We start from the raw sequence: 26,393 nt of genomic DNA, 5'->3' as shown, positions 1-26,393 counted from the left end.
ATATGCTCTCTCCCTGAAAACATGGTGACATTGGTTCCTACCCAATTGGCTTCTTTAATCTACTTGTAAGTCCCCATTAAAGTGCACTACATTTGCCCAGGTGCTGTAGATTAAATGCTACTAGTGGGCCTGCAGCACTGATTGTGCCACCCACATAAGTAGCCGCTTAACCATGCCTCAGGACTGCCATTACAAGGCTTCTGTGTGCAGTTTCATTGCCAATTTCACTTGCCATTTAAAAATACTTGCCAAGCCTTAGACTCCCCTTTTTCTACATATAAGTCACCCTTAAGGTAGGCCCTAGGTAACCCGTAGATAAAAGGCAGGACATATACCTGTGTAGTTTGCATGTCCTGGTAGTGTAAAACTCCTAAATTTGTTTTACACTGCTGTGAGGCCTGCTCCTTTCATAGGCTAACATTAGGGCTACCCTCATATACTGTTTGAGTGGCAGATTCTGATCTGAAAGGAGTAACAAGGTCATATTTAGTATGGCCAGAATGGTGATACAAAATCCTGCTGACTGGTGAAGTTGGATTTAATATTACTATTTTAGAAATGGCACTTTTATAAAGTGAGCATTTCTCTGCACTTAAATCCTTCTGTGCCTTACAATCCCCGTCTGGCTAGGTTAGTTGACTGTTCCCCTGTGCATTTCACTCAGACATCCCCAAACACAGGATGCTCAGCCACACCTGCACACATCTGCATACTGAATGGGTCTTCCTGGGCTGACACTTACATTTGAAAGGACAGTGGCCTGCCCTCACACAATGGACTGCCAAACACCCTACTGGGACCCTGGCAAACAGGATGGAACTGAAAGGAGACCTGGTGCACTTCTAAGCCACTCTTTGAAGTCCCCCCCACTTCAAAGGCACATTTGGGTATTTAAACAGGGCCTCTGGTCCTACCAACTCAGACACTTCAGGACAAGATACCAGTGGTGAAGAAACCCTGAACCAGAACCTGCAGCCTGCCAAGAGGAACTGCCTGGCTGCCCAAAGGACTCACCTGCTTTTCTGCGAAGGACTACTGCCCTGCTGTTGTCCTGCTGCCTTGCTGCCCTCTGGCTCTGGCTCTGCTGAGAAGTGCTCTCCAAGGGCTTGGATAGAGCTCACTGGCTGTTCCTTGAATTCTCAGGGCCAAAAAGACTTCATCCTGCAAAGAACTCCTTGTGCGGCATAAATTCGATGCACAGCCTGTATCGCAGTGCAAAAATCACTGCACGCCAAACCAGAACGATGCAGCCCAACTTCCTGTAAGAAGAAACGACACATTGCCTGCCGTGAGACAAATATTTCCCTGCATCACCCACATGATCAACGCAGCTCCTGTGAATTTGTCCTGAACGCCCAGGATTTTTCTGCATCGGCCCCGGGGCGTCCAAATACCCTGCAACCCGAAGAGGATCCAAGTCTTTGCTCGGGAAATCGACGCAAGGCCCTGACTGCGTGGAAAAATATCGATGCACCGACTGTGTGCGCCCGTTTTCCATGCATCTCCTCCTCTGCGGCCCCTTGCGGATAATTTAGAAACAAGCAAGGTACTTCGTGCTTACAATAGACACGTGTTGCTTTTTAAGACTTAACAACTCTTTTTATCATTTTCTAAAGTGATATCTCAATGTGTACTTATCAAATCTTGATCGTTTTGACCCACATTTAACCAGATAAATAATCTATATTTTTATAAACACTGTGTGGTGAATTTTTGTAGTGATATACTTTGTTATTGCATTATGTTTGCACAAATACTTTATACATTGCCTTTTAAGTTAAGCCTGACTGCTCAGTGTCAAGCTACCTGAGGGTAGGCACAAAATAATTTGGATTGTGTGTGACGTACCCTTGCTTGGACAGGTGGTAACCTGACTGCCAACCAAAGACCCCATTTCTAACAAAGGAGACATGTACAATTGTCCAGAAAGGGCCAATGCCCAGTCCAAAGTACAAAGGTCCCACATGGCCACAGGGCAAAGTCCAAGGCCCAACTTGTTTCCTGACAACATCCGCACAGAACTGTGCAGGGGCATCATTTTGAAAGTGGGCAGGCACCTCAGAGGGAAGTGGGGTGGGGGAACCACATCTGAAGTCATGAACTTGCCCACTGGCTCTGGAGGGGGCTCCATGCCCATTACTCATTGCTGGGGAGGTCAAGGTCACAGTCTCTCAGGTGGGGTATTTGCCCACTGGTTCTGGAAGGGGCTCCATGCCTGTTATCCTTTGCTGGGGAGTGCAAGGTCACAGTCTCTCCGGTGGGATACTTGCCCACTGGTTCAGGAGGGGGCTCCTTGTACAGCAGTCCCTGGAGGGTGTCCTACATGCCCTCTGCTAGAGGTATCAGCTGGAGGTGAGGGCTCCGTGACCACTGGTGGTGGTGGTGGTATTGTTAGTACCCTATATTCTTGCTAAAGAACGCCTCTCTTATTGTTATCATATACAAACCAACTTTACACAATTGAAAACAAACAATTTCTTTCAAGCGAAACACATTTTATTCAATATTGTTGTTTTTATTAATAATAATAGAAAAACTATTAAAAGCTCAACCTAAGACATGAAAAAAAAACACATAACAAGGACATCACATAGAGACCCAAGACAAGACACATAGGACAACAAAGACAACAATTTCAGGTCCTTACACAACCTTTGCATACTACATCAATATACAGTACTTGCAACATCAAATTGAATTCAAACTAATAGAACTTCCTTGTTAAGTATTTTCCACCTATTTTCTTTATTAGAGTCTCTGAATTAATGTATAATCATTGGAGTCTTTCAACACACACAGGTGAGACAGTGGAACAGATCATTGCTCTTACTATTGATTTCATCTGTGTGACTGTAGCATGATGGCATTCACTTCCTTTGCATCTCAACTTACTGTCACCTATGGCTTGTCATTTTATAGATGTTGGTGATATGACAACAGTGTCCTGATGTGATTACTACAGACAGTTACAGGTCATTAATTGTATGCTATCACAGTGTTCAGATCATTTGCACTAGATGTGACTGTTCCCCTAAATGCACATTCTCAACACATAAAATACTATCAGTCAAGTTGTGTTCAAGGGTGTTTATTGTAGTGCTATAAAATTGAGTGAAAAGTGCAATGGAATGGGGTGATGGTAGAGAAAAGTCCAGGGTATTGTTTCAGTCTGTTTGTAGCACAGATCCAGTGTCCAAGTGGCCATAGGAAGGGGAGCAAAGGCAGTTCAAAGTGGACAAGGTGACAGGATGGGACACAAGGGGGCCAATCAGGAGCGTCTCATTTCCTGTCGGTGGTGGTGGTCTTGACAAGTGTCTCTGGCTTCTGTCTGGATCACAGGGAATGTTTACGGGGTGGTTCAGCTTCTGCAGGGTAAGGGGTGCTGGTGGCCTGTGGGTCCTGTGGCGGGGCATCCGGTCCACTAGCCACAGCAGAAGTGCAGGGCTGGTCAATAGACTGGCTAGTGGTAGGGGCCTGCTGCTGTGCTGCTAATTCCCTCATGATGTTGGCTATGTCTGCCAGCCCACCCGCTATGGAGATCAAGGTGGTGTTGAGGGCCTGCATGTCATCCCTGATCACCTGATGGCGTTCCTCCTGCAGCTGCTTGTTCTCCTGCATGTTGTCAAGGATCTGGCCCATCGTGTCTTGGGATTGTTGATAGGCCTCCAGGATCTTGGTGAGTGCGTCCTGGAGAGTCGGTTCCCTGGGCCTGTCCTCCCCATGGCTCACAGCGGTCCTCCCAGTACCCCTGCTCCCCTGTACCCCTGTTCCCTGAACGGTATGCCCACTGCCACTGACCCCAGGTCCCTGATTGTCTTGGGTGTAAGGTGTGGACTGGGGTCCCTTTACAGGTAGGCACACTGCTGATTGATGTGTCTTGGGGACAGAGGAGTGGGGATGCTGGGTGGGTGTTGTGGTGTTGGATACTGATGGGGGAGGCTCTGTGGTGGACTTGGAGTGGGCTGAGGCGACCGACTGTCCAGTGGTCCCTGATGGGCCAGGTTGTTGATCCAGGTCCTGAAGTCCAGAGTTACTATCATCATTGGGGGCATCTTCTGTTGGGGGACTGGATAGTCGTAGCACCTCCTCTCTGCTGACATTGGCTGGGGCACCTGCGGGGATGTAAGTGATGTATTATGCTTCATGCCTGTGACATATTGTACGTCCCTACCTTCCCCTCTATCGTTGCTGTTTCCCTGCCACCTTTGGTTGTGTATGGTGATGTATTGTGGGATTATTAGTTCCCCTATGGTGAGCATGCTTTGGTGATGGGTGTCCATGCAAGGCTGGGAGGGCTGTCCATGCATTGGTATATCATGCAGGGCTTGGCATTGGGGTTAGTCATATGTGTAGGTGCAGTGTGTGGGATGGAGTGGAATGATGGGAGTGAGGGTGTGAGATGGCATGCAGGTATGGGGGTTGATAAGTAGTAAATGTTGACTCACCAGTGTCCAGTCCACTTGCAACTCCAGTGAGTCCCTCAGTATGCAGGATTGCCAAGACTTGCTCCTCCCATGTAGTCAGCTGTAGGGGAGGAGGTGGGGGTCCACCACCAGTGCTCTGGATAGCAAGCCGGTGCCTTGCTGCAATGGATCGCACCTTCCCCCGTAGGCCATTCCACCTCTTCGTTATGTCATCCCTTTGCCTGGATAAAGTCCCACGGTGCTCACCGTGTCCACCATCCTCTGCCATCGCTCCATCTTCCTGGCAATGGGTATCTGCTGCACCTGTGCTCCAAACAGCTGTGGCTCTACCCTGACTATTTCCTTCACCATGACCCGCAACTCCTCATCTGTGAAATGGGGGTGCCTTTGTGGGGACATGGGTGCTGTGTGGTGTGTGTAAGTGTGTGGCTGTTGAGTACTGTGTTTGGGTGTGCGTAGTGGGGTGTGTGAGGGATGTATGGTTGTGTGTGTCTAGTTGTCGCAATGGTCTTGATGTCAGTCTGGTGGCAGTCATTTGTATTCATAAAGGTTTATGGGTGATGTGGGTGGGTGTTTTATAGTGCTGTGGGTGGGTGTGTGTGGTGTGTGCATGAGTGTCAGGTGTGTGTTTTTGGTATTGGCCAATGTTGTGTGGTTTAATATTTGGGTGTCCATTCTGAGAACGCGGGTCTGTACCGCCAATGGTTTACCACCAATGAATCTCCGCCGTGGTGATTCGTTGGTCATGATGTAGTAGGTGTTGTTATGTTGGCATAACGGTATGGGTGTTGTTATCGACAGTTTAACACTGAACTTTGGGCTTGTGGATTTGTGTATGTGTCAGTATTCTGCCGGATTGGTGTGTGTGTGTCATAATATGGCGAACGGATATTCGCCACTGTGGCGGTAAGTTGGCAGCCTTCACTGTGGCGGTAAGCAAGATTTACCGCCAATGTCATGATGAGGGCCATTGTGACACTGTGTTGTTTGTTTTGGCTTCCTGTGTAAATGTGCTGTCACAGTCATTCCAGCACAGAAATTGGAATTTGGGTTGGTGTCTGTAGCAATGCAGTCTGCCAATCCAAGGGTCTTCGAAATAATCCACTAAGGACTTAGGTGGTCATTATGACCCTGGCGGTCTTTTGCCCGCCAGGGTTAATGTGGTGGTATCACCGTTGACAGGCTGACGGTAATGACCGCCAAATAATGACCATGGCGGTGAACCCTCCCATTGACAGCCAATGTATGAACACTGAACACGGAAGCAGCCACCTACAGGCAGGCGGAAGACAAGGATCCGCCCACCATATGACATATCACACTGCCAGGATTTCTGGGGCGTTAGCAACAACACCAAAAGCCTGGCGGAAACACATCATATAAAAGGAGACACTTACATCCAGGGACACACAGGAGTCAACGGCCGCCACGGAACCCGACCTGCAAGTCTTCCCAATGCTGTATCACGCCATGGCCATCCTGGAGCACCAATGCCAGCGAAGACGATGACCATGAGTACACCCGCCTAGCACACAAGGGAGGCAAGGAGGGGAGAGTGACACACACATGGACAACACACACCATACCAACACACCACACACCCAGAACCAACTGCAGAGTAAAACAATAATAACAGAACCCCGGAGCAAAGAAAGCCAGGACACATACACTATTCCTACCACTGTATTCCTGTTGAATGAATATTCAAAATGCAAACACACACACAACTCCATATATACATACATGCAAGCCCCAAGGCCAGTCCAAAGTCACGAAGGCCCACAGGGCAAAGTCCAAGCCCCAACTTGACTCCTGACAACATCGGGACTCCACTGTTCAGGGACATCATGTTGGAAATAGGCAGGCACCTCAGGTGGGAGGGGGCTGGGGGGCATATCATTGGGTGGGGGCTCCTTTCCCACTGATTCTGGAGGGGGCTCCTTGCCCACTGCTTCTGGAGGGGGATCCCTGCCCACTGGCTCTGGAGGGGGCTCCTTGCGTACTGGTTCTGGAGAGGGCTTGCTGCCCACTGGTTCTGGAGGAGGCTTCCTGCCCACTGGTTCTGGAGGGGGCTCCTTGCCTACTGGTTCTGGAGAGGGCTCCCTGTCCACTGGTTCTGGAGGGGGCACCTTGCCTTCTGGTTCTGGAGGGGGCTCCTTGCCCACTGGTTCTGGAGGGGGCGGCTTGCCCACTGGTTCTGGAGGGGGCTGCTTGCCCACTGGTTCTGGAGGGGGCTCCTTGGCCTCTGGTTCGGGATGGTGCTCCTTGGGAACAGTTTTGTGAGGGCCTCCATTTCCTTGGTTTTGGGTGGGGCCTCCTTGGGCTCAGTTTTGGGTGGGGCCTCCTTGGCATTGGATTTGTGTGGGGCCTCCTGGGGCTTGGATTTGGGTAGAGCCTCCTTGGCCTTGGATTTCGGTGGGACCTCCTTGGCCTTGAATTTGGGTGTGCCCTCCTTGGTGGTGGAGGTGGCTCTATGGTCTTGGTAGTCTGTTCGGGGAGGGCACTTTAGCCTTCCGTTTTGGGGGGGAGGACTGTCCTTGGTGCAGGGGGCTTGCATTGCCCTCATGTGCCCCTCAGTGGCAGCCAGGGAATTTGAAGGTGGAGCAATGTCAGACTGGGTGCTTGAGGTACTGGGCTGAGGGGGGGTGGGACCTTCCTCTTATGGGGAGGGGGAGGTAAGAGATCAAGGCAGGCAAGGAAAAGCTTCTTAGAATGAATGGGGCAGGATGTGGGAGGAGGGATGGAAGTGGAGGTAGAGGGAGTGATTGTAGGAGGAGGAGGTGTGCTGGACTTGGGTACAGGTAATTGGACAGTGTGCGTTTGTGAGGTGGATAGTTTTGGGGGTCTGAGTGTGAGCTTTTGTGTGTCTGTTGAGGGGGGACAGACAGGGTGGGGGAGGACAAACATGACTTGTGGTTGGATGTTGTGGTGATGTCAGCAAGTGAGGTGAGTGTGCTGCATGAGGTGGTGATGGTGGTGGTGGTGGCTGCGCATGTGGTGTGTGGGGTGCATGTCTGTGGGTCTGCTGTTGTGGTGACTGTGGGTAAGGCTGTGTAGGTGGCAGGTTTGTGGACTGTTGATGCAGTGCATGCAGGTGTGAGTGAGGATGTGACTGTGAGGGAAGAGAAGGAGTGGGAGACATTAGAGTCCATGGATGATGTTGTGTGTGCATCTGGGTGTTGCCTGTGTGAGTGCCTGTGGACTGGAGTGTGCTGCCTCTGTTTCTCTCTGCAAGACTTGTGTGTTGTTTTGGGTGCATGCTTGTCAGAATCTGTGCGTGGGATGGGTTGGGGGAGAGGAGACTGGGACTGGAAAGTCGTAGTTGGAGGGGGGGCGGATGAAACAGGGAAACTGGCTGCTATCAGTGAAGAGGCCAGAACCTGAAACGATCACTGTAGGGCCGCTAATCCACCATGTTTGCCCTCCAGGAAGGCATTGCATTGCTGCATCTGGGTTGCCAGCCCCTGGATGGCATTCACTATTGTTGACTGCCCTACAGAGATGGATCTCAGGAGGTCAATAACATCCACACTGAGGGCAGCAGTGATGACTGGGTCAGGGCCTGAGGTGCCTGGGGCGAAGGAGATGCCCACCCTCCTGGGTGAGCGGGCACGGGCAATTCGATGGGGGGCTACTAGGGTGCTGCTGGTACAGGAGTTTGGTGGAACAAGTAGCTGGGGTGGTCCCAGAGGGGTCCGCCACCACCAGGGAGCTTCCATCAGAGGAGGAATCAGAGTCAGTGGTATCAGCTCCTGTCCCCACTGTGGTGTTCCCCTTGCCCTCCATCTCACTGGTCCCCTCGGCTTTGGTGGATTCTGCCTCCTGGGCTGCAGCTTCCTCACTTACCAGTGCCCTCGCTCCTTCACCAGATGATGCTAATGCAAACATGGACATGATGACAAAAGGAGAGAGGGGGGGAAGAAAGTGAACACAGGCTCAATCACAGCACCAAGAACACAAATGGAATACACATCACTGCCACACATTGAGACTGAGAATGTGCAGTATGAACCACACTGGCATACCAATTGCTAAGTACAACAGCAGGTAGGAGCTAAACACTGCCAGTTACACACCAAGTGGGACCAGCTAAGCCCTGTCTGACATGGGAAGCCAGCTACCTATCTATCAAAAACATGCATTTCACTCTATCAACCTAAGCTGGACCATGCAACATTGTCTAAACTGGCATATTTGGGCATCCACTGACAAGTACCCTGCACCCAAATCCTATGCCAGGCAACAGAGACAGTTATCAAACACACTGTACGCATTCCTTTGTGGCTGCTTTGATGCCCTCAAGCGCCCATCCAGCTCTGGGTAGACTATTGCCAGTATGCGGGCCATCAGGTGGGTCAGGTTCCGATGGGCACCCCTCCCTCATTGGGAGGCCGTGCCCAGCTGGGCCTCCATGGTCTTTCGGCCCAGCATCTCAGGTCCTCCCACCGTTTCCTGCAGTTGGTGCTCCACCTGCTATAGACCCCCAGGGTCCGCACGTCCTTGGCGATGGCACACCATGACCCCTTCTTTTGATGGGCGCTGACCTGCAGAGGAAACACAAATAGTGGGACAACATTACCCAGACAATCCAGCCTGTCACACATATGGCCTACAAAATGCATTATCCCCTCATCAGGCACACACATGACCAACATCCCTGCTTTAGTGCTGTCACCACCCATACTTCCCATATGACACACTGCCAGCACACACACACATATCCATGCAGCCATGTCGCATGCAACGTACCCATGGTATACTCACCTGTTGGTCTGGAGGCCCATACAACTGCCCATAAAGGGAAGGACCCCATCCACGACCCTCTCCAACTCCTCTGATGTGAAGGCTGGGGCCCTTTCCCCTGTTGCACGAGCCATGGCAGGTTCCAGACACAGGTCACAGCAGCACACGCAGTGGAGATGTCATCCTGTGGAAAGTCAGGAATCAAGTGAAGTGGTAGAAATAAAATGGCGGTCACGTCCGCGCCGTTGAATACCGTCACAGCAGCGTTGATCATCATTGGTTCCCATATTCCATAGAGGGTTATGTTAGCCAATAAGGAATTGCACGGCGGTGCAGACCTCCTCCCGCCATAACACGAACGCCAGTGAAGTTAGGTCACTTCCACCTGTCCCTGAATACAGGACAGGTGGGTGTCATTTCCTAATGCTGGTACACATGTAAAGATTGATAAGTGTGCCATTGTAGTTGAATGTTCTCACCTATACAATTCCAGTGTCCAACATACAAGCATGCTCTGTGTACACTGCTGTAGTGTGTTCATGGTTCCTGTAGTCACTCCCTTCTTACTTTTGGGTCCCTTAGGTACCAACCACTGCGGAGGAATAGAAGGAGGAGGCAAGCACCCTTGCACAAACCCCTTTTGGACTTGGCTACACTGGAGGACAGGCACATCATACTCACCCATTGCCTGGGCAGGGCCACAATCACAGAGCTGTGCGCACAATTGGAGTCTGAAATGCTACCAGCTGTCCGTTGCACCACAGTAATACCCCCACTTGTGCAGGTACTCTCAGTGCTCTAATTCCTGGCAACTGGCTCTTTCGAGGTGACAGTGGGCTTAGCTGCAGGAATGTCACAGCCAATGTTCTCTATTGTACCTGCAAGGGTTTTGGCAGCCTTGCTCAAACACATGTGCAGCTACATCTCATTCCCCAAGTAAATGATTTGCCGGCTGTGAAGGCTGGATTCTATGCAATGGGACATATACCAAGTGTAATTGGGGCCATTGACAAGACTCATATTGCCTTAGTCCCCTCCAGGGCCAATGAACAAGTGTACAGGAATCGGAAGAGTTTCCACTCACTCATTGTCCAGATGGCGTACCTTGCTGACCAGTACATCTCCGACGTCACTGCCAAGTATCCAGGGTTGGTGCACGATGCCTTTGTCCTGAGGAATAGCAGTGTCCCACAGTTGATGGCACAACTACAGAGGCACAGAGGCCCTCATTACGAGCCTGGCGGTCTGTGACCGCCAGGCTCGCGGTTGGCGGGAGCACCGCCGACAGCCCGGCGGTGCCCCGCAGGGCATTCTGACCGCGGCGCTTTGGCCGCGGTCAGTGCAGGAAAACCGGTGGTCTCCCGCCGGTTTTCCGCTGCCCGTTGGAATCCTCCAAGGCGGCGCAGCTTGCTGCGCCGCCTTGGGGATTCTGACACCCCCTACCGCCATCCTGTTCCTGGCGGGCAGATGGCGGTAGGGGGTGTCGCGGGGCCCCTGGGGGCCCCTGCAGTGCCCATGCCAATGGCATGGGCACTGCAGGGGCCCCCGTAAGAGGGCCCCGCTTGTATTTCACTGTCTGCATAGCAGACAGTGAAATACGCGACGGGTGCAGTAGCACCCGTCGCACCTTCCCACTCCGCCGGCTCGATTCCGAGCCGGCGTCCTCGTAGGAAGGTTGTTTCCCGCTGGGCTGGCGGGCGGCCTTAAGGCGGCCGCCCGCCCGCCCAGCGGGAAACTCAGAATGCCGGCTGCGGTCTTCAGACCGCGGTGCGGTATTCCTGCGGCGCAACTTTGGCGGGCGGCCTCCGCCGCCCGTCAAAGTTGTAATGAGGGCCAGAGTGTGGCTAATAAGTGAGCCTGAGTTCCCACCCAATGTATGTCAGTGTATGCCTTCAGGAGTCACAGCCTATGCCATTGTGCAGGGCTAATGTGTGTTCCTTACTTCTTGCAGGTGATTCCGACTACCCCAACCTGTTGTGGCTCCTGACCCCTGTTAGAAATCCAAGAGCAGGGACTAAAAATAGGTACAATGATGCTCATGGGCGTACCAGGAGGATTGTTGAAGGGACCTTCGGGCTCCTGAAGGCTAGGTTCAGGTGCCTCCATCTGACAGGTGCAACCCTATGCTACTCCCCTGAGAATGTCTGCAGATGTATTGTTGTGTGCTGCATGTTGCACAGTTTGGCCCTCTGACGGCATGTGCCCTATCTGCAGGAGAAGGGGTGTGACGATGCAGCTGTGGCAGCAGTGGACACTGAGGGCAGTGAGGAGGAGGAAGAGGAGGAAGATGTGGACAACATCTCATATATGACCCTGCAGTACTTCCAATGACACTCAGGTAAGACTGTTGAACTAAACATTTTGTCATTTTAGTGTTGTGCTGTGTGACTGTAGCATAATGCAAGTTATTACCTTTCTATCCCACCTGTCACCTATGCTTTCCCGTACTGCAGATGTTGCAGTTGTTCCAACAGTGTAGTGCTGTGATGTGTATGGACTGCTGAGACACATTTGTAGGATGGGTCAACATGTTACTGGACATTTACATGGGATCATGCAGTTCGTTACAGTTCTTTACATTGTATGTTAACTGTAGATAAAGCACTATTACTCAAGTTGTGTCCAAGGCTGTTTATTGAAAATTGGTATACAATGGGTAGTGCAAAAGAGTGGGGTGATGGTTGGGAATAGTCCACTGTAGTGGGCCAGTCTGTTTGTAGCACAGGTCCAGTGTCCAAGGGGCCATAGGAAGGGGAGCAATAGCAGTTCAAAGTGGACAAGATGACACAGTGGAACACAAGGGGGACATTCGGGAGGACCTCATTTCCTGGCAGTGGTCTTTGTCTTGGCAAGTGTCACTGGTGTCTGTCTGGGTCGCAAGGACTGTTTGCGTGGTTCACCTTTTGCAGGGGGAGGAGTGCTGGTAGCTTATGGGTCCTGTGGCAGGGCCTCCTGTCTCCTGTCTACTAGCTGCAGCAGATGAGGAGGGCTGGTCAGTACACTGGCTAGTGGAGACCATGGTGGTGTTCAGGGCCTCCAATTCTTGCTTGATTTCCTGGTGGTGTTCCCCCTGTACTGCTGGTTTTCCTGCATGATGTTTATCACCTGACCCATCTTGTCCTGGGATTGTTGATATGCCCCCAGGACGTTAGTGAGTGCCTCCTGGGCAGTCGGTTCCCTGGGCCTGTCCTACCCCTGGTGCACAGCTCTCCTCTGACCATCCCTGGACTCCTGTGCCTGTGTCCCCTGAACGGTGTGCCCACTGCTACTGACCTCTGGACCCTCATCGTCTTGCCTGTGAGGTGTGGTCTGGGATCCCTATAAAGGTGAAGACACTGCTGATTGACGTGATCTAGGGACAGAGGTCTGGGGACGTTGGGTGGCTGCTGTGGTGTTGGATACTGAGGGGGGAAGCTCTGTGGTGGATGGGGTGTGGGCTGGGGTAACTGACTGACCAGTGGTCCCTGATGGGCTAGGGAATTCATCCAGATCCAGAACTCGAGACTTGCTGTCATCACTGGGGCATCTTCTGGTGGGGGACTGGGTAGCCGTGGCACCTCCTCACCGCTAAGATTGACTGGGGCACCTTTGGGGATGTATGTGGTGTATTATGCTACACATCTGTGACATATTCTGCAGCCCTAGCTTCTCCTATATTATTGCCGTTGCCCTCCCTGCCACCTTTGTGTATGGTGCTTGATTATGTGATTGTTAGTTCTCCGTGCTGTTCGTGCATTGTTGGTGGGTGTACACGCAGGGCTGGAAGGGATGTACATGCAGTTGGTATGGCATGCAGGGCTTGGCCTTTATGTTTGTTGATTGTGGTGGTGCACTGTGTGGGGTGAAGTGGGGTGATCGGAGTCATGGTGGGGGTTGAGATGGTATGCAGATATGGGGGGGGTGACAGGTAGTAAATGTTGACTCACCAGTGTCCAGTCCTCTTGCAACTCCAGTGAGTCCCTCAGGATGCAGGATTTCCAAGACTTGTTCCTCCCATGCAGTCAGCTTTAGGGGAGGAGGTGGAGGTCCACCACCAGTGCTTTGGATAGCGAGCTGGTGCCTTGCTGCAATGGATCGCACCTTCCCCCCGTAGGTCATTCCACCTCTTCGTTATGTCATCCATTGTGCCTGGATATAGTTCACCTTGTCCACCATCCTCTGCCATAGCTCCATCTTCCTGGCAATGGATATCTGCTGCACCTGAGCTCCAAACAGCTGTGGCTCTAGCCTGACTATTTCCTCAACCATGACCTGCAATTGCTCATCAGTGAAACAGGGGGGCCTTTGTTGGGACATGGGTGTTGTGTGGTGTGTGTAGGTTGTTCAGGGGTGATATGTGATGTGGTGGGGTGTGTGGTACGTGTCGACTGAATTGGTAGTTGTGATATGTGTGCAGTTCTCTTTTGGATTATCCTCGCAAATTGTAGCCATCTTGTTGTGTTTGCAGAGGTTTGTGGGTGATGTGGGGGGGTGTTTTATGATGCTGTTGGTGGGTGTGTGGGGTGTATGTATTTGTGTCAGGTGTGGGTTTTTTGTTCTGGCCAATGTTGTCTTGTTTGGTTTTGGGTGGCCATATCCGCCGCGGAGGTGTTCACAGCCAATGGTTTACCATTGTTGAATGTCCGCCGTGGTGATTCGTGGTTCATTATTTGGAGGGTGTTGTTTTGGTGGCGTAACGCTATGGGTGGTGGTTCCGTCAGTTTATCACGTTCAGTGGGTTTGACAGATTTGTGGTTGTGGCTGTTTCCTGTCGATTTTGTGTGTATGTGTCATAATCTGGCGGACGGATATTCGCCTCCGCGGCGGTATATTGGTGGCAGTCACCAAGGTGGAATTCGGAACTTACCACCAACGTCATTATGAGGGCCTTAGTTTGTCTTAATGTTGACATAAAGAGGGCTTTATATGAGTAAATTGCAGTAGTTAGCCACTTCTGTGACATGGACATAGCCTAATGCTATCATTTTTTTTTCAAATGCAGATTCCCTGTCTGTAGCATACTCTACACTTAGGGCCTCATTAGGACATTGGTGGTCCCACCGCAGGACTGCAAATGCCGCAGGGAGGACGCTGCCATCATGCTGGCAGCACCCCCCCATCGTATTACAAAGTTACCGGCGGGAATGTTGTATTACGACATTCCCACCAGGCTGTCCAGTGGGAACAGTGTTATGGTATTGGTCTCACAATGCCATAGCACACCAGCACCCTCGGAATGCGCAGAAAACAGTGCGCATTCCGAGGGTGCTGGGCAGGGGGGCCCCTGTACTGCCCACAACAGATATGCCCTTTCATTGTAAAGTCTCATTTAGGTTTTATTTATAATGTTTGATATGTAGTTCAATAGTTTTCAATATTATTATACATATATATATTTTAGTTAATGCAAATATTGTTTGTGCTTATATTGTTACCAGTTTCATTATACATTTGTATTGGGGTAAGTTATAAATATTTTGGTCATGTAATATACTTTTGTTTGTTCAAATGCAAATATAGGGGGTTATTCTAACTTTGGAGGAGGTGTTAATCCGTCCCAAAAGTGACGGAAAAGTGACGGATTTACCACCAGCCGTATTACGAGTCCATTATATCCTATGGAACTCGTAATACGGCTGGTGGTATATCTGTCACTTTACCGTCATTTTTGGGACGGATTAACACTCCTCCAAAGTTAGAATAACCCCCATACTGTTTAATGTTTCTTTTAAATCACTGTTTAATGTGAAAAATTGTATTTATTCTTTTATTAATGATAATGTAATTATTTAGGTGATATTATTGTAATCCATATTGTGTGAATTTATATTAATATGATCCCACATCTTCCATTTCAGCAAATGTACTTATGATGTACATCACTTTGAAATGGGAGGAGTATCTTTCCCTTACTTCATCTAACTTCTAACTGTGTAAAACTGGATTAGCGACCACTGACTCAAACTGAAATTACTCACCACTGTGTTGATTACAGTTGGCAGCAACAAGAAACTTTTGGCCTTTATATAGAGATAAAGGGGATGGGATGATGTCTGTGTGTGGTCCTTGTTTGACTATTGCCGCAAGTTACAGCCACCTCTATTATCTGCTTTCATTTGCCTATTTCGGTATCCTGCACTATCAGTGATGGACGTTGATTTAAAAGCAACGCTGGAGAATGTGTTCCGTCTAGGCCCCTATTATTCCGAGTTAGTTTAGTGAGTGGGTTTGAATGTCTCCAGGACCATTTGGGAGGGCAAATTAAACTCATGCCCACAAGAAATTTGTTTGTTTTCCCTCACTGATGTTTGCCAGGATTGACAGTCAATGATCACTCCATTCATTCACACCTACAGGCAGCTCCTTTGTCTTGAACCCACTGTGGTTTTCCCTGTCTTATATATCCAGTACAGTCCTGAACATTATTTTACCCCTAGGTTGCAAGATTTTTGAAGTTGAAGCCCATAGTTTGCTTGATGTGTACCTTATTAATCCATTATTTTTTGATGTCCCAAGCAAGTATGGTCCTACCGTCATAAAGTAAAAAACACAACTGCCATTAAGATTTAGGGAAATTAAAACTTCGATGCTGCAAAGCATCGGTAGAGATCTCAATGCAGAGGTTGCCTAGCTCAGCCATAGTCCAATTTAAAACCTTACCAATTGTTCATTTAGTGGTCTGCAGACTAGAACTTCTATTTTTGAACAACAAACTTCATTAATACGAACTTATGCAAGATCTTCACTGACGCTCCCTGTCTCCCTTAGGAATTCCTTATTTCAGAATGTAAAGTAAAGCAGGAGCCCATTCATGGTTGTTGCACCAACCACATGGAAGAGCTGCCTACGGACCTCCAGCCTGGAGTTGACCATCAGACTTTCTGAAAATCTGTTGAAAAATTGATGCTCTCAAAATGTAATTTCTTTCTCTTTCAATTGTTAGTAGTAAACAACAGCTACCAGAAAAAAAAAACACTTGGTGAATATTGTTCTGCATAAATCAGTGAGATAAGATGACATAATAGCTACTTAATAATTGTGTCGAGGCACATACACTCGCAGCTCAAAAACGCCCACACAGCGATCCAAGACACATATTACTGCTGAGTACACAGCATTAGTCATTGATTATGCCGGCCATGCACACTACAGGTGCACATGCATAGCCAATACCAAATTAACTGAATGTACTGTGCTTAATGCATTTTTGTCAATAATTCATGCTATCCTCACTGACGTCTAACTGAAGATGTATTCACTTCATACAGACACATTGTTGACTTATGCTGTTCACATATGTTGTATTTTTAAATAAGTTGTTTTCCTGACCTGCATTTGGAAAAGACCGGTGTGAGAAAGTAGCCTCTTTCTAGCATGGTTGCCCCCACTTTTGGTCTGTTTGTGAGTGTGTGTCAGTGTGTTTTTACTGACTCACTGGGATCCTGCTAGCCAGGAGCCCAGTGCTCATAGCAAAAACCCTATATGTCAGTGTGTTTTGCCTGTCTCACTGGGATCCTGATATCCAGGACCCCAATACTCGTAGGTTGTGGCCTAATGTGTATGTTGTCAGTAGTGCTAAACTGTGTCACGGAGACTCTGCTAACCAGAACCTCAGTGCTTATGCACTCTCTACTTCTAAATGTATCACTATAGGCTAGTGACTTAATTTACTAATTTCAATTAGCACACTGGATCCCCCCTTATAAGTCCCTGGTATACGGTACCTAGGTACACAGGGCACTGGAGTTCCAGGAGATCCTTATGTGCTGCAGCATTTCTTTTGCCCCCCCCCCAAGGAGCTCAGACAAACCCTTTCACTAGACTGCCATTGCAGCCTGCGTGAAATAGGGCACACACTATTTCACAGCCATTTTCACTGCACTTAAGTAACTTATAAATCACCTATTTGTCCAACCTTCATTTACTGAAGGCTAGGTGCAAAGTTACTAAGTGTGAGGGCACATTTGCACTAGCAAAGGTGCCCCCACGCAGTCCAGGCCAATTCCCCGGACTTTGTGAATGTGGGGACGCCATTACATGCGTGCACTACATATAGGTCAATACCTATATGTAGCTTCACAATGGTAACCCCGAAAATGGCCATGTAAGGTGTCTAAGATCATGGAATTGTTCCCCCATTCCAAATCTGGTATCAGGGAGCCAATTCCATGCATCCTGGGGGCTCTACCATGGACCCTCAGTACTGCCAAACCAGCTCTCTGAGGCTTGCAGTGCAGATACAGCTGCTGCCACCTCAAAACCAGGGTTCTGCCCTCCTGGGGTCGAGCAGCTCAGTCCTAGGAAGGCGGAACATAGCAGTTCCTTTGGGAGGAGGGTGTTACACCCTCTCCCTTTGGAAATAGGTGTAACAGGCTGGGGAGGGGTAGCCTCCCCCAGCCTCTGGAAATGCTTTGAAGGGCACAGATGGTGCCGTCCTTGCATAAGCCAGTCTATGCCAGTTCAGGGACCCCCAGTCACTGCTCTTGCGAGAGACTGGACAAAGGAAAGGGGAGTGACCACTCCCCTGTCCATCACCACCCCAGGGGTGGTGCCCAGAGCTCCTCCAGTGTGTCCCAGACTTCAGCCATCTTGTTTTCCAAGGTGTGGGGACACTCTGGAGGCCTCTGAGTGGCCAGTGCCAGTAGGTGACGTCAAAAACCCCTCCTGATAGGTCCATACCTGATAAGGTAGCCAATCCCCCTCTTAGGGCTATTTAGGGTCTCTTCTGTGGGATCCTCTTCAGATTCTACCTGCAAGTTTCCAGCAGGAATCCTCTGCAACTACTTCTTCATCCTCTGACCTCGGATCGACCGCAGCCTGCTCCAGGAACCGCTGTGAAAGCAACAAAGTATCCAGAAGGGCTACTTTTCCTCTACAACTTCAGCTCCAGCCAACAACTGCAACAGTTTCCCCAGTGTGCATGCTCTGGGAACTCCCTGTCTTCATCTTGCATCAGAAGGACTGAAGAAATCTCCCGTGGAGTGACGGAGTCACTTCCCTGCTCTTGCAGGCACCTTCTCAGTCGATGACCGGTTCTCTTGGACTCCTCTCCTGGCGACGAGCGTGCTCCTTGGAACACAGGTTGTGGACCCCTTCGACACAGACTGTCCTAAGGTCCTGCTTTCCAAATTTGGAGGAGGTAAGAGCCTGCCTTCCCTGTTAGCAACAGTACCCTTGTGCACTGCATCATCTTCACCTCCTGGGGCCTTTGTGCACTATTTACAAGAATCCTTTGTGCACAGCCTCACCCAGGTCCCCAGCACTCTATCCTGTGATGCTCAACTCGCTGAGTTGACCTCCAGTGGGGTGGGATGTTCTTTTCTAGTGCTTCACCAACCGCAATTTGCACTTTCTTTATCCTCATGTCCTGGGACCTCCGTGGGTGCTGACTGGTCATCTTTGGGTTCCCTCCAGTGTTGGGAGCCTCCTCTTTCTCCTCAGTCCAAGTTGAGGTCCCCAGATCCCTCCTGGGTCCAGGCAGCGTCACTTTGACGCAAAACGCAACTTTGCTTGAACCACAGCTTTTTGGATGAATCCAGCACCGAAATTCACCTGCATCCAACATCTTTTCATGGGACATCCATTGCACCATGCAGTAACCCACAGCCATCTTCCTTTGGTGCATTTCTGCAGTCTTTGTCCGACTGGGGGACTCTTCTTTTGCATCCTTTTCTACGTTGGCAGGGGCTCCTGTCCTTCCTGGAACTTCTTTCGACTTCTGGACTTGATCTCCTCTCTTTGCAGATCTTCAGGTCCAGGAATCCACCATTTGTTGTTTTCTGTCTTGCTTGGTTCTTGCAATAACTCTAATCACGACTTGTAGTGTTCCCTAAGGAAACATGCAGTACGTTACTCCTACTTTCCTGGGCTCTGGGAGCGGTATTTTACTCACCTTTGTGGTATTCTTACTCTCCCAGCGATTCTCTACACACTACACTTGTCTAGGGGGGAATTTGTGATTTGCATTCCACTTTCTTTGTATATGGTTTGTGTTGCCCCTTTTCTCCCATTGCATTCTATAGCATTTCCTATTGTTTGCACTATCCTATGTCTAATTACTTACCTTATTTTGGTGTCTAGTGTATATATTGTGTATAATACTTACCTACGGAAGGTGTATTGCCTCTAAGATATTTTTGGCCTTGTGTCACCTAAATAAACTAATGTTATTTTTGGTAACTTGAGTATTGTCTTTACTTGTGTATAATTACTGTGTAACTATAAGTGGTATTACAGGATCTTTGCATGTCTCCTAGTTCAGCCTAAGCTGCTCTGCTATAGCTACCTCTATCAGCCTAAGCTGCTAGAACACTAATACATTTCACTAATAAGGGATAAGTGGACCTCATGTAAGGTGTAAGTACCCAAAGTACCCACTACAAACCAGGCCAGCCTCCCTCAGCCGTTGCAAGACAGGCAGAGAAAATAGTCATTGAATATAGCTGATCATATTCAAACAAAATCAAGCATTCATTCTTAATGAACATTGAGGCCAGCATTGATGAATTGTCTGGGGTCAATGACTTACAGATCTAGTCAACGCATCTACTTAAGATCGATTTGAGAAAATAATTAACAAAAAAAGCATCAGACCTGTCTAATTTTATATCAGTAATAGGCAGGACCACTCTGTTTATGTGATTCTGTGGCTGTGGCATTTTTCACATAATTATGGATTTGCTGCATTTGTCACCTAATCTATCATCTGCTTTATAATTTGCAGGTTTTACAAAAAAAAATTGTTTCTAGCTCAAACAGATCAAAAGTTTTTAAAAATACAGCAACCAGTATTGTGCAGTGGAAAACCGTCCACAAAGGTTAACTGTTCCCCTTTCTGATTGAATTTGTTGTAATTGGGTATTAAAATAGAACTAATAAAGTGAGACCTTCTTCCAGACTGCGTTTACTTGTAAAAGTGACAACAGGATGAACTAATACTATCACGAAAAGGTGCTACATCATGCCACATAGTTTGCATTTTCTTGCTGTATAATTAAGCCCTTTCTTGCTGCATAATTTGGTCCTATCTTACCGCATAATTCTAGTGGCCATGATAATAGGTAAACTAAATATATTCATATCTAATTTGAATCCTACAACAAACCCAGGCCGGTTTCTAGCCGGTGGGCCAGGTGGGCCAGGCCCACCAAACATGACCCTTGGCCCTCTCAGTAACAGCAAAAGAGGCGACAAAGAAAGCAACTATTAAGTGCTTCCTCCATGTCGGCAAATGTAAAAAAAAATCACTTTTGTTTAATTATCAGTCAGGGGTCAGTGAGAAATCTCAAAAATACATTTTATAGTGCATTGTTTTAATAATAGCTGTTTTACTTGTATACTGAAAGGGAGAAAATACCACTTTTAGATGATTTTCCCCATTTTTCTACTGTCTGAGTCAAAACTCTGGGCATGCCTTTGAAAAGAAAACAGCCCGGTGACGACCTTAGCGCATGCCTGTGGCAAGCTGCTGAGGGAAGGTTTGTGTTGGAGAAGATGAGATGGGGGGTTTACCTGCCAATGATGCAGCAGGTGCAGTGGCACCAGAGCCCAGGATGTAGGCTGTCTTCAGAGTTGTTTACAATTGGGAACACATTGGCCCACCCAAACGCACCCTTGGCCCATCCAGATATAAATTCCTGGAACAGGGCCTCGACAAACCTGTGGGCACATGCAGTGGTTTAAACTCCCACTGTTGACCTGATCACAATAGGCATACTTCATTGAACTTAAAATAACTACGACTTGCTTAATTCACGTGTGTCTGAAGTGGTCTGTTTGTGAGGTGACTGTGTTATCTCATTATTTTTTCTTAGCAATTTTTTTTTTAACCTAGGAGAAAAGATGAACAGTTCGAAGCAATCGATATGGCTTTTAGCATTTATCAACCAGAGCCAAATGCATGCAAACACTAGTATGACGCTGTATTCATTTAGGAGCTCCTGGGGCTTAGTGAGTTAGGGAGCTAAAAAATATTCCCTGCAGCTGGCAGTATGTTCCAAGAGTCCACCATTTACTGCTGCAGTGAGAAAGCAATTCAAGGGCGCGTGCAAAACCGTATTCCAGCAGTCACAAAATGTAGTGTCGCGCGTGCGTGTGTTGGGGTGTGTGTTTGTGTGTGTATATCACATATATATATATATATATATATATATATATATATATATATATATAAATAAATATATATCCATCCTTGCATCACACCAGTGAACCATGGCAGCCACTCAATCTTCTTTAGTGAGGATCTGCGTGTAGGAAAAGAGGCAGAGTGGTAAAAAGAAATTCGTGGTTAATTAATTGCAAGCGCAAGCTGTGGGATGAACATTTTATAGATTTAATCAGTTGCCTAGCAACCGGCAGTGTACGCCATGAATGTTAATAGCTCGCTACAGCAAATAAAGGTCAACTCTTTATCAGCTAACGCCTGCGCCTGCAGAACTAGGACATTCTCGTTGCTTTCCCAGTCCTCCACCTTCCTCCTGACTTACTTGCTCCACCCACAGGCACGTCTGCGCGAGGGTCCTCTCTGCCTATACCAAGCACGACCTCTTAGATGGGGGTTATTTGTCAGCAGAAAATATGCACTCGCTTTGACGAGTGGCCCTTGGGAAGAGTAGGATGCCTGTCTCCTGGCTGGCTGTTTCAAGCCCGCTTCTCTGCTCTGTCAAGAGCGGGTGCTGTCATCGATTCCCCTGTTTTCGCAACTGCCACTAGTCATTTGTCCTGACTTATCACCCTCCGTGCACCAGAAGCGGTCAAAAAGAGATTTTAAAGCAACCCCCACAGAGGACACAAAGATGCCGCCTTTGTGATAATTAGTTTACGATAAAACGTTTGGCTTTGTTTTGTGCATGCAACGAATAATATAGGCACCGACAAGACGAACCCTAACAGTAATAAGGATTTACCTGCAGGATCTGCGCATATCGGCCTTGTTGAAGGCGACCGATGGAGATACATCTAGTAACTCATTTGTCTTTGACTCATTCAGCTATTAGGAGAACAGATGCACAACAGGCGCAGGAATATTTTGTCACAAATTTATGTATTCTTAGAATTCTAATTTTTGACATTTTTCAACAACTTGTGTGTGATGGACTGATGGATGAAGTAATATGGTAGATCTCACGTGAAACCGTCTCTAAAACCGCGCGTCGATGAAATATTCTTTCCCCATGCTGTGCAGAAGCTAATCTAATTACAACGTGTTCTGCTCAGTTTAATAGCCCACTATGAATTATATGGATATCTTGTGGCTGGACAGCTTTAGGAGCGCTGGCCGACTACATTTACTCGAGATAAGACTGTAACAAGTCAAAATCACTGTATTTTAGCTGTCCTGTGATTTTAGTCCCAAGTATGCATCCTAACTCTTTATTTGTAATAGTAATTGCAATTTATCTTTGATATATTCCCCCTTGCTATTAATGACTCTCACTAATCGTTCTCCAATAGAACTTTGCATTTCCCTCCCTACTTTATCCTTGCCCAGGGTTGGAGAATGATGACTTCTTTTCCCCAGTCTTGTCTCTCAATTTACTTTTACCATCTTGCCTTAAATCTGTGCCGGATCCTGCCACCTTTGCTGATTTAATTGTTACTACACGACCAGTTAGGTCACAGCAAAGTTATTGCGGCCTGGTGCAAGATATGTTGAAAGTTCATTGAGGATCTTGTCACCCTTCTAAGCAACAATAAATGTGTTGCAATTCACACAGCATGAATCTAGCTGTGAAGCAAAGGAGCGCTGTACATCACACGAGGGGTGGAGAAGAGATCATGTACATGAGGTGGGGATTACACAAATACATTCCTCACACAAGGAGAGTACGTGATTTGTCTGAATAACACAATGTTGAGTCCAGCATCACGGCTGAGTTGTGAACGTGGGTCACCAGGATCCAAAGCCGGCATCTCTAGCCAATGGGCCACACCTTCCGGTAAAGCTGGCAAAGTGGTTTAGAGCAAATAAGTTATTGTTTTTTTAAATAATTGGTGGTGAATGTGTGAACGAAGAAGAACTTTGGTCAGGTACCTTAGTCAAAATGGGTTAGTGGGAGGACGCCGGAAATCCACCAAGGAACCAGTAAAACTGGATGGAAAGTGATTTTGGTTTTTAACACATTTTTATTGAGAGATTGGTGCCCCCCAACGAAGATTTTGAAGCAACTGTGTGGCAGATTGTTCATATTCTTGCACATTAGGTATGGAATAACGATCAAAACTGAATTCAGCTAACAGAAAAAAAAGACCCAGTAATTTATTACTCTACAACGGAACTTTCAGGGAAGTGTGTGGAACATGGTGATTTGTGAGAGAAATTAACACTAGTCAACATTGAGTGAAATCGACAGATGCATTTACAGGTGGAGAGAAAAGGGTGAGTTTCATCTGAAAACAAGTTTTTCAGACGTTAGTGAAAATGGTCCATTTTTAGTAACTTTAACCAAACAGGGTTTAAATAAATGTTGACAATTTGAGGGCCCACCCTCTAGTATCCTGCGGGAAATCTGCAGCAAAGGGTGCATGTTAAAGCACATTTAGCTAACTACATTAATGGAAACTAGCCTGTTCCCTTCAAAAGCAATTCGAAATGGGACTGGAGCTAGATAACCACGTTTGCAGCAAGTTACATTTATAAACAAATTGACAGGGAGACATAGTCCTGCAAGACATGACCAAGATGAGATCTTAACCGTGTGCTTAATACGCAATGTACACGCCTTCACTTCTTTACACAAATACGGATAGAAAACGTTCGCTCTCTTTTGTACATTATGTATGTATCCCCAATCAAAGCAGCCCCAGCCACGCCCACTCACCTTGATGCATGCCCGCAACGGAACTCTGTATTTCATACTTACCAGGGTGTGTCCAGAAAAATAAAACCTCTCCCACTATTAGCCATATTCCAAACGGCACTGTGTGAGCGAATGAGCCAGGGCAGCATGGCATTTATAGGTGGGGTTGCTCCCATAGATGAAACTCTGAATGCAACGTGTCCAAATGGAGCATTTTACTCAAACTCTCAACGAAATTAGTCAAAGAGGCTTTCCGGAAGTTCTGTATGGCCATTCATGAAATAATCATTTTCATCAATGGCTGGCTACCCCGACCTATCTTCTCAGAGGCGTTGAAATAGTCACTCCTTCCAAAGAAAAGTCCGAAACAATAGGATGTAACTGCGTTTTATCGAATAACTTTTAAACAGATTGACTAGCTGTAGTTTTTGAAGGCATCGTAAAGGGCTGTCGTGCAAGGCACGGCTTATTCATGACAGGACCAGGAATACCGAGGAACAGGGGAACGCATTGCAGTTCCTCCTTGCTATTTTTTTCTCACATTTCTTTCAACGCCTTTTATTTCTCTCATTTTTCCTTTCATTCTGTTATCCTTAACATTTTGTTTCCTTTCTTATTTCCTCCTTTCTTTTTATTTCTTTACTTACCATAGTTATTCTTTCCTTTCAGTCTTTCCTTCCATATTTAATTCTGGTCATGTTTTTTCTTCTTTACTTCCTACTTCCTTTCCATCTTTTTCTTTTTTCTGTACTTCTATTTTCCATCTGTTTTTCTTTCAATATTTGTTTCATTATTTCGTATTCTCACTCTTTCAAATATTTCCATCTGGTTCTCCCTTATTTTTATTCTTTACATCCTTTATTTTTTTTCTCTTCTGCTTTATGCTTTTGTTATCTCTATCTTTTGTCTGCTGATACTTGCATCTTTCTCTCATTTCTTTTATTTTTCTTTATTCCTACCCATTCTTTTTTCTGATCTTTTCCGTCTTTCTTTCCTTATTTCTTTCCATTCTCCTTTCAGCCTTTGTTCCTTCATTCTTCCCCCTTTTTAGTCTTCTCTCTGTAATTTATCTTTCATTCCTTTCTTGATTCACCATTTCTCCACCCATCCGTCCGTCCATCCATTGTTTTCTTTTCATGTCTCCTCTCCCCATCCACCCATTCTTAATTTTCTCCATCCTTTCTTCTAGCTATTGTTATTTCATTTCATTTCCTTATTTGTACAATTTCTTTTTTATTCCCTGCCTATATTTCTGCAGTTTTTTGGTCTTTCTTGCTGTTCTTTTCTTCTTTTTATTCCATCTTTCTCATATGTTTCTTTCCTTCTCTCAGCCATATTCCTGTCTTTTTGTCTTTTGTCTATCTTTACTTGCTTCTTTCCCTCCATTCTTTCCTTGTTTTCTGTCCTTATTTTTTCCTTCAATCTTTCCATTGTTATTTCTGTCTTTTCATTCATCCACCCAGCCACTCATCCTCCTATCTCTCCATTCCTTTTTACTGGACTTTCCACTGGAGTTTCCACTGTTCAAGTCAGACAGTCTTTCTTTTTGTCTTGTATTCTTCCACCCATTTATGCTTTCTGTCCTTTCCTTTCTTGAACCCTCCCTTTAACAAAGCACTTTCACCACTCAGCACCTTAATGAGTGGTCTCTCCCCTGTAGCGTTGTGCCATGCTACTGTCTGCCCAGTGAAGTCTTTCTGGCATATTTAGGAGAGTGTTGCATCACGTTGCACCACGAAAAGTGGTACATGAGTGTCACAAGGCTCTAAGTCAGATTTCTGAAACCACGCAAAGCCACTGTGCTTGACTTTGACTGGCCTCATAGCTCTGGAGAAGCATAACATTCCATGGGCATTAAGGTGGGTGTTCCCATTCAACAAACATGGATTATGACAAAATCCCTAGATTTACAAGACCGTGTAAACCTGGGGATGGGCCAAAACCTTCCTGCTCTGCATAAAAGGCTCAACAAGGAGAAACATAATTATTTCTCATTGTTTTTTCCTTTCTATGTGTGCTCTATTCTGCAGCACACATAAAAAGAGGAAAATATCTTGCAGGATTATTTTTGTGCACAAACATATCTCTTCCTGCATAGGAAGAATTTGCATCCCGCGTAGACACCCTTGCACTGTTGTGCAAGGGTGTCTGCTTTGGCACCAGGCTTTGAAAAGAGCACCAATGTAAGGGAAAAGGATGGGGAATGCACAATATCCATTAACTACAGCACATTCATGCCTTTCCCTTTGATGCTGCACAAAAAATTAAAACATATGCCTCTTTGTTCCCCTAGTAAGTGAGCAACAAGCAGCTGTGTTCCAGCACACTACTAGTGATTCAGTGGAGAACAAAGGATTTAAGTGCCCAAGTCATGGCTTTAGTGCTATGTTAAACACACTCAGGAGTTCACCATAGACACAAATAGTGAGTGCTAATTCAAGTGGGAGCA

The sequence above is a fragment of the Pleurodeles waltl genome, chromosome 5, assembly GCF_031143425.1.
Source record: "Pleurodeles waltl isolate 20211129_DDA chromosome 5, aPleWal1.hap1.20221129, whole genome shotgun sequence".
NCBI lineage: Eukaryota > Metazoa > Chordata > Amphibia > Caudata > Salamandridae > Pleurodeles > Pleurodeles waltl.
Note: the sequence above shows the minus strand (reverse complement) of the source record.